This window comes from Corvus brachyrhynchos, unplaced genomic scaffold (genome assembly GCF_000691975.1).
Source record: "Corvus brachyrhynchos isolate BGI_N302 unplaced genomic scaffold, ASM69197v1 scaffold223, whole genome shotgun sequence".
NCBI lineage: Eukaryota > Metazoa > Chordata > Aves > Passeriformes > Corvidae > Corvus > Corvus brachyrhynchos.
Genome location: NW_008237174.1, coordinates 2,018,424 through 2,026,502, shown reverse-complemented (window position 1 = coordinate 2,026,502; position 8,079 = coordinate 2,018,424). Strand labels below are relative to the sequence as shown.

General features: G+C 41.6%; 1 protein-coding gene across 1 annotated transcript in view; it reads left to right on the top strand.

The window, feature by feature from the left end:
* The window catches only part of AMER3 (APC membrane recruitment protein 3), a 41,884-nt gene extending 35,052 nt beyond the window's left edge, over window positions 1-6,832 (top strand). The window contains exon 4 of the mRNA XM_017728792.1: window positions 1,658-6,832. The gene's annotated coding sequence lies outside the window, so the exon portion shown is untranslated. The remainder of the gene's footprint in view (window positions 1-1,657) is intronic.
* Window positions 6,833-8,079: the final 1,247 nt, after the last annotated feature.

Genomic DNA, 8,079 nt, shown 5'->3' with positions numbered 1-8,079 from the left:
AACCGCTCTGCAGCTCCCACTGGCACTGCACAGTGCGGGAGCGGGAAACGGGTTCATCAGTGCCTTCTAACCCGTGGAAAAACAGCCTCCAGATCAAGGAAAACAGAGCGTAGCAAGCTGATGAATATCACAAATTCCTGTGCTGGCCTGCCAAATACTGCTGCAGTATTTGTGTTTGGGGTTCTCAAAGGATTAGGCCTCCTGCTTGCTTGGGAAGTGTGCCTGGGTCAGCAGAGCAGGCAGGAATGCAGCTGTTCCCAGCACTTTGAGCATGGACACAAACTGGGGAGTCATTTCTGCTACTGCCTAGGGACACTGACAAGCTGCTTGTGTACAGGAGACCCTAAGCATCAGTTTCTGAGTAAGAAGAACCTCTTGAGTATTGAAGGAGTACAAAGATGCCTTATATTTATATTTCCAGTTACATGAAGTGTAAAGATAATAAGGGGACAACAACTGTTTTTTTCTTAAGTAAGCCACCTCTAGGCATGTTCTAAGATTTTTCTGGTTTCTGGGGTGACTTTTATCAGTTGAATTTCTAAGCCCTATTGTATGTGCTTCAAAGCTTTCACTGAGAACTGGGTAAGAGCAAGCTCCCACTGACACAGAGATGGCTTTGGTGACCAAGTCCCGTGCTGGGGACACCCTGTCCCAGACATCAGGCAGGTTGCCCTCCACCGCCTACCCAGTCACAGTTCTGGTGCCTGCTCCTCACAATGGGCAGAGGCTGCAGCTGGCACAAGGGACTCAAGAGTGCAGCAAGAGCCACACTCTGAATTGCATCTAAGCCTGTTAGCCCCAATATGCCAGAGAGGTCTATCTCAGCTGATATGATAATATTTTTTAGGAGTACCTTAGGCAGGTGCTTAGAAAGAAGCATCCAGGGGAGGAGTAGGCATATTCTTTCCTCTACTGCCTCATTCAACCTGGAATTCTTCACGTTAGAGCCTTCTGACCCATGAAAAGAGTAATTTAGATGAGCTTGAAAAAAGGACTCTGCCTGTAAGAGGACACAAATGACACCAGAGAGAGACAGATTGATCTGTCCAAATGTATTTTCTCTCTTTTAGTGCCACTGCTGTCTGTGACAGCAGCAGAGACAGAGATGTCACAGGAAAGGAACAGGATAACAACAAAGAAAGGGAAAGCTGAGAGGTCTGGGCTGGGTAGGAGGGGCAATGGGAAAGCTGCAGGTGGCAGGAGAATATTAAAGCAAAACAGAACCGGTTGTAGCTTTCCACCTTCAGTTCCTTAAGTGAGGCTCCTCTGCAAAAAGACTGGGAAACCATCAGACTGTATCACTGGAAACAATAATGTAAAAATATAACCACATTTTTAGAAATAATGAGAGCTTTGGGGATTGCTTTACTCATATCATGAAAATTCAGAAGCCTGCTGACAAAACTCATGCTAAAAAGACACTTGCAGGAAGATGCAGATGGCATGTGGTACAAAGTTGACAAGTTACTCTAGACTAGTTTGTCTAAACAACAGGAAATTCTTATGTCATGGCTAATCTGGCCCTGGTTGCATTCTGGTGGTAGCCAGTTTTTATTTCTGGTTTTAGTTATTTTTCTTCATTCACTCACCAACATATTTTAAATAAAAACCTGAAACAAGTATGTGAACATTTAAGATGTTTTTGCTTATATTGCAGGTGCAACACTGAAGAATCCATTTGTAGATATGGATGCACCCCCCCCCCCAACACAGTATAGCATGACAGTTCCATGACGTTATGCCAAGACCAGAATCAACAAGGATTTCTCTCTAGAGATCTCACCAGAGGTGTTGCAGCAGAAAAACATGCCAGTCTGTTGGAATGACAGTTAGGAGTTCTGGACAACCACACACTCCTGAAGCCATATTTGCAGATGGCTGGTAACTAAAGCTTGTTTTTAAAAACAAAAACAAACCCAGGTTCAGTAGGATTTTGAAAAAATTCATGCCATGATAAGGTTTAAGAAAAAAAAATGATAGCATATTTCTGTCATATTGTGCCACACAACAATTGAAAATATCACTATATTTTTAGAACACAGGAATGTGCAGGATGAGCTTTCATTTGGGAAGCTGTCATGAAGAGGTAAAATTGTTTTCTGTTGTACTAGTTTTTCTTTAGTTTTAGAGAAAAGCTTTATATATGTTATGGCAACCAAGCCTCAAGGTTCTAGACTGCAGATTACACTGGTATGGCAAGATGTACTGCCTACGAAAAGGTATTTTTTAAACAAACAAAAAAAAAAATAAATCAGGAAGCAGAATATAGTATGCCCTATATTGTCCAAAGACCTGTTTATCATAGCAGAAATTGTGACTAGAATAATGAGTTATATGTGAAAATCACCATCAAAAACATAAATTATTTGATTCAATTTTAAATGAGATAAAACATGTTTTTAATACCCATGATAACAGCTGCACTTAATCCTATATGAAGTCTTCCTTTCCTAATTGAAAAGCTGTTCTCAAAGTACTGGATAATATGTGTTATTAACCCAGTTTTCAGTCTTTTGTACCATTCTTGTGAACAGTCGTTTTCATACCTCAGTTCTAATCTGGTCTTGGCTGTGTTATATTTTGAGAATAAATAGAAAAAAACCAACAATGCTTTGTAGATGAAACCTGATGATTAAATGGTCCCTTGTGGCCATGGTGTGTTTGTAGAGATCTTTACAACCTCCTCATTAGTATCCTGCCTTGGACAGTGTTTAGGAGTAGTGTCTTTGCCCTGAGATTTTCTGTCATGGGGAAAAGTGGAAGAAGGACATGAGGCTGGCAACTGCAGCAAGGGAAAAATACCTTAGATTAGATGCCTGAATTTTGATGTCAAAAGTTAATTTCTACCTTTGATCAGTAATAATGTAAAGAATATATAACCACAGTATTTAAGAGATGTCTGCATTTTGCAGAATCTGGATTTTAAAACGCGTTATATAGCAAGACTGTGAAGCTATAAAATGAAATCACATCCCCTAGCTATGGAACTTTCTCAGTATTACTCTACACTTACAAAGAGGAGAACTTCTATCTCCAACATCCCACGACTGCCAGCACAAATCAACTTTGAGAATGCAGTCGTTTTACCACAAGTATCTCCTGAAAATATAGATTATAAGTGTCTAAGACCCTCTTTCATGGCACAAAATGGTATTTCTGAAGACTGCTTTGGAGTTGCCCTTTAACCTACAAAAGCCTGAAATGCCAAGCAGTTCATCATACAGGCATTTTCCCCTAAAATACTCAGTGACACATTAGAATTGAGCTAATCAAATAATAATAAACACAGGGCTTAATATTCCAGCAACAGACAGTCTGTACAAAAACTAGCTGTTCCTCACACAAGTGATCCCTTTTGCAATTACTACGCTAGCCTCCTTTACTGCCTTCAGCTCATCAACATCTCTTGTACTGAAAAGCCCAGAACCTTGAGGGAGCAGAGGCAGAATTTCTCATCCTTGTAGCATACTGCACATCTCTTCCCTGGATTTCAGGCTGAGTAACTGACTTCATGGAGGAAAAGAAAGGCAACAGAAAGAAAAAAGTCATCTTGCTCCCACACAGCAATGGAGACAGTATTTCAAAGGAGACTATTATTTCTCCCACCCTACAGGCACAGGGCAACAAACTATTTGTCTGACTTTATTTACCTCCCCAAGTGGTGTCTTTCTCCTGCTGCTACTGCTCTTCTCCCTCTAAACTCAGCTCATCTGTAACAGCTAACCAGTCCCTGCTGCAAACCAGAGGGAACAAATGCAGACAAGAAAGATGGGCTTTCAGTCCTCTTATGCAGGTCCAGCATTGACATAAATAGCCTGTCTAGGTCCCTCTGGATGGCATCCCTTCCCTCCAGCATGTTGGCTACTCCACATATCTTGGTGTCACTGGCAAATTTGCTGAGGTGCACTTGGTCCCACTGTCCATGTTAAACAGGGCCAATCCCAAAGCCAACCCTGGAGGAATGTCACTTGTCACTCTCCAATTGGACATCAAGCTGTTGACCACTCTTTGAGTGTCACCATCCAGCTACTTCCTTATTCACTGAGTGGTCCTTCCATCCTCCATTTAAGAGCCAAGAATTCATGTGGGACAGTGTTAAATGCTTCACACAAGTCCATGTAGATGTGAGTTGCTCTCCCCTTGTCCACTAATACTGTAACACCACCAAAGTTGTCAGGCATGATCTGCCCGCAGTGAAACCATGTTGGCTGTCCCAATCACTTCCATATTTTCCATGTGCCTTAGCACAGTTTCCTCAAGGATATGCACCATGACCTTGCTGGGCACAGAGGTGAGACTGACTGGTCTGTAGCTCTCCAGGTCTTCCTTTTTTCCCTTTTTAACAATGGGGGTTATGTTTCCCCTTTTCCAATCATTGGGAACTTCACTGGACTGCTGTGGCTTCTCAAATATAATTCATAGTGGCTCAGCCACTTCATCCACAAGTTCCCTCAGGACCTGCAAATGCATCTCATCAGATTCCATGGACCTTTGCACCTTCAGGTTGCTTAGATGTTCTTGAACCTGATCTTCCCCTACAATGCACAGCTCTTCATTTTCCCAGTCCCTGTCTTTGCCTTCTGTGACTCAGGCAGTGTGGCTGGAGCACCTGTTGCTGAAAAACAATGGAAAAAAAGTCTTTGAATAACTCAGCCTTCTCTGTATCCTGAGTAACCAGGTCTACTGTTTCCCTCCAGACAGGGCTGATAGTTTCCCTAATGTTTCTTTCATCACAACATACATATAGAAGCTGTTCTTGGTGCCCTTAATCTGCCCTGGCCAGATTTAATTCTGGGGTTTAGCTTTCCCAACCTAATCCCTAGCTGCTTGGACAATGCTGGTGAGGACAATTTCTGTGTATTCCTACCAGAATACCTGTTCTTTCTTCCATCCTCATTGACTTATTTTTTCATGTTTGTTCAGGAGCTTCTTGTTCATCCATGCAGGCTTCCTGGCTTTTTAACTGCCTTTCCTCTTTTTTTGGATGCATTTCTCCTGAGCTTGGAGGAGATGATCCTTGAGTATCCACCAGCTTTCCTGGACCCCTCTTGTCTCCAGAGCTTTACCTCGTGGTATTCTACCAAGCAGATCCCTTAAGAGGCCAAAGTCTGTTCTCCTGAAGTCCAGGGTAGTGAGCTTGTTGTGCAGCCTCCTCACACTTGCTCTCTGACACTCAAAGGTCCTGGGTTCAATCCATGCTGCCAAAAGAACAACTGTGGATCTGCATTACACACCATGGAAAAAATGCTTGTGGGTAGTCTGTTCTAGTTCTCCCTGTGGAGTTGCATGGCTGCTAATGCAAAGTTGGGGAAAGCTCAAAAATCTTTGGGGCTTAATTAACCTCCATTTAAAGAACCAACAGAAAATTTCTCTCCTCAAGGTCATATTGAATAAGGTGTTTACCAAGATTGCCTGTACATGAGTTTAAAGGAGAATCTTTAAATTAAACTTGTTACATTACCCAAGCAACATCTCTTTAACAAATGAAGACATGCTGGTGAAATTAATGTGGATGTTAAATATTCACTACATGTAAGTATTCAATTTCTCATGAGTATGTAGCTGTGAGAACAGTTTTCTTCAGCCAGCACTCAGCCTAACATACCGTCATTCCTCTTTGTTGTTAGATGGATTTTTTTAAACTTTTCAATGTATATAACAGAAAATTAAGATAAATTATGAAAACTTTTCCAGATTTTTGTGGGTACAAACTTTAGAGCAGCTTGTATGAAACTGTTCATCTACTTCCTGGCCTGTTTTTGCAAGAATGGAAGCAGTGACCAGTTGTGTCCAGACAAAGATCAGAATAGTAATTAAAAGAGCAATACCTTTGTGCTGAAGACAACCTCCAAAAAGGGTTTTCCCCCTCCCCTCATCTTATGGCTCATTAAAATGTAAAAAAAATGTTCTGGAAAAATTATTTAAAAAAACCTATATTCTTCTCAAGACATTGAGAAGGTCTTGACATCAAGACATCTCAGGTCTTGACGTTCCTTCTTTTAATGCAGGGTTCATTGGAATTTCAGAGGTATATTTGGAACTCCCAGCACAAAGACCAGGTACCTGAATACCCTTAACAAACCCTCACTTACTGCTATGAGTGGAGAGGGCACTCGCCCCTTAAAAAAACTGCAGTGCAAATAAACTCATACTAGTAAAAATGCCTGAAAAAAATGTAGGAAGAAATATCAGACCCACATGAATTGTCAGGTAAGTGTTCCTTCCCAAAGCAAAGTATTAAAATGGCAGTCAGTTATCCCAGTCAGATGTAAAGGATGTGAACTTAGGCACAAGTCCCAGAGCAATACTTTGCTTCACTAACAATATTCCATTGTTATAAGAAAGCTGGAACATTTGGTAGCAGGATGTTGTAAATGCTTGAATTTTACAGCAAATGCACAGAACGCACAATAAAGTTGCAGGTAAAATGAGGAATATTCAAGAGAGAACAATGTTACATATTCTGACTTCTATGTAATGAAAAGAATAAAACTCCTGGATCGACAATGTATATGCATGGTACATATATATATATAATAATAAGTGTGTATACACACACTTGAAAAAAGGATTTGTTCAAGAATAACTTAAGTTCAAGAATAAGGAAGAAATCTGAAGCAGGTACCTTTTAAAAATCTGAGTAGCAGATTAATAAAATTTCAGTACAAACATGGTTTATTATGTAACTAAGATACATGCATTTATATGCTGTTTAATGTATTTTGTTAACTATTTTTCATATATGTCATATCTAATGTACATATGCTTTAGGTATTATATTTTAGTTACCATATTCTACGTTATGTATTAAAGTCACTTGGTTTCAATGTTATGTTTGGTCTCTAGTCAACATCACATTATTGTTTTGCATGACATTAATGAATTACTATTTTCCAGCTCTGCAAATTCTTTATTCAGAAAAAAACCTCCTCCTACTGCTTATAGATAATTTCTTTTCTTTAAATCCCCAGCCTATATGAAAGGCTTATAGAAGCAAAATTCACTGCTTCTCTAATTCTTCTCCTCTGTGTAGGACAACCTGCCTTATCAGTCAACCAGTACTGGGAGAATCAGAATATCAAGATCAAAATACTGTAATCTTATCCTGATACTCTTATATTGAATATTTAAATGGATTCAGTTTTAAGTATCTGTCACTCAATTACACGGACTTTTAAAGTCCTTTTAACAATTTGCTTAATGTTAGCATAATTGTATCTCTGCATTAATGCTCCTAAGTAGAAAATTGCGGAAAGGGAAGGAAGGAGCCCAGTTTTTCCACGGTGGAACATCAATATACTGAAAGTTGGCACAATCTGAATTACAACAGTAACCATACAAATGCAAGAAAGTACTAACCCACATATTCCTGTCGGGGGTACTTTAGAAGGTGAATCTTGAGCAACGAGGAAGGTACTGACAGGCATGATAACAAAAATGAAAGGAACGCGGCTCAGCTGATAATGCATTAAGAAGGAGCACCTTATTTAACACATATGGAACAAAGAAAGGCATGCAGAACACCATGAACACCAGGTGGTGTGCTAGGGATGTGCCAGATAACAACCGGCGGTGCTCTTCGGTACCTGCTGGCTGAGCACGTGTTGGCACCGGCCAAGCGGGGCTGGAGTGCTCTCCTGACGCTGCTCAGCAGAACCCTGCTCTGCTCTCCGACATGCGGGCTCCAGGGACCCCCCCGTGACTCCCGCCCACGGAGCACTCACCCGATCACACACAAACAGCTTCAATCTCTGTCACACAATTCCTACAAACAAACCGCCTCAACTGTTTCCAGCTGAGCAGCTTGTGCTTCAGGTTCCAGCTTCTGTCGCGGCGCCCATCAGCCAGCAAGCATGAAGCGCACACCCTGAACCTGTGCGGTTTGAACGCAGAAACTCGAGAGGCTCTGCGAAGCTGTAGAGAGCAAGGCTCACGCCTGACCGCTCACTACCCTGCGGGGACGCTCCTCCAAGGCAGCCCCAGATCCTCGGGCTGCCAACACCTGCCTTGAACAAAACTACCCAGGTCCGTTCCACCACGGGGATTTACACGCGCGGCACCTGTGCCCGACCGCTCGCC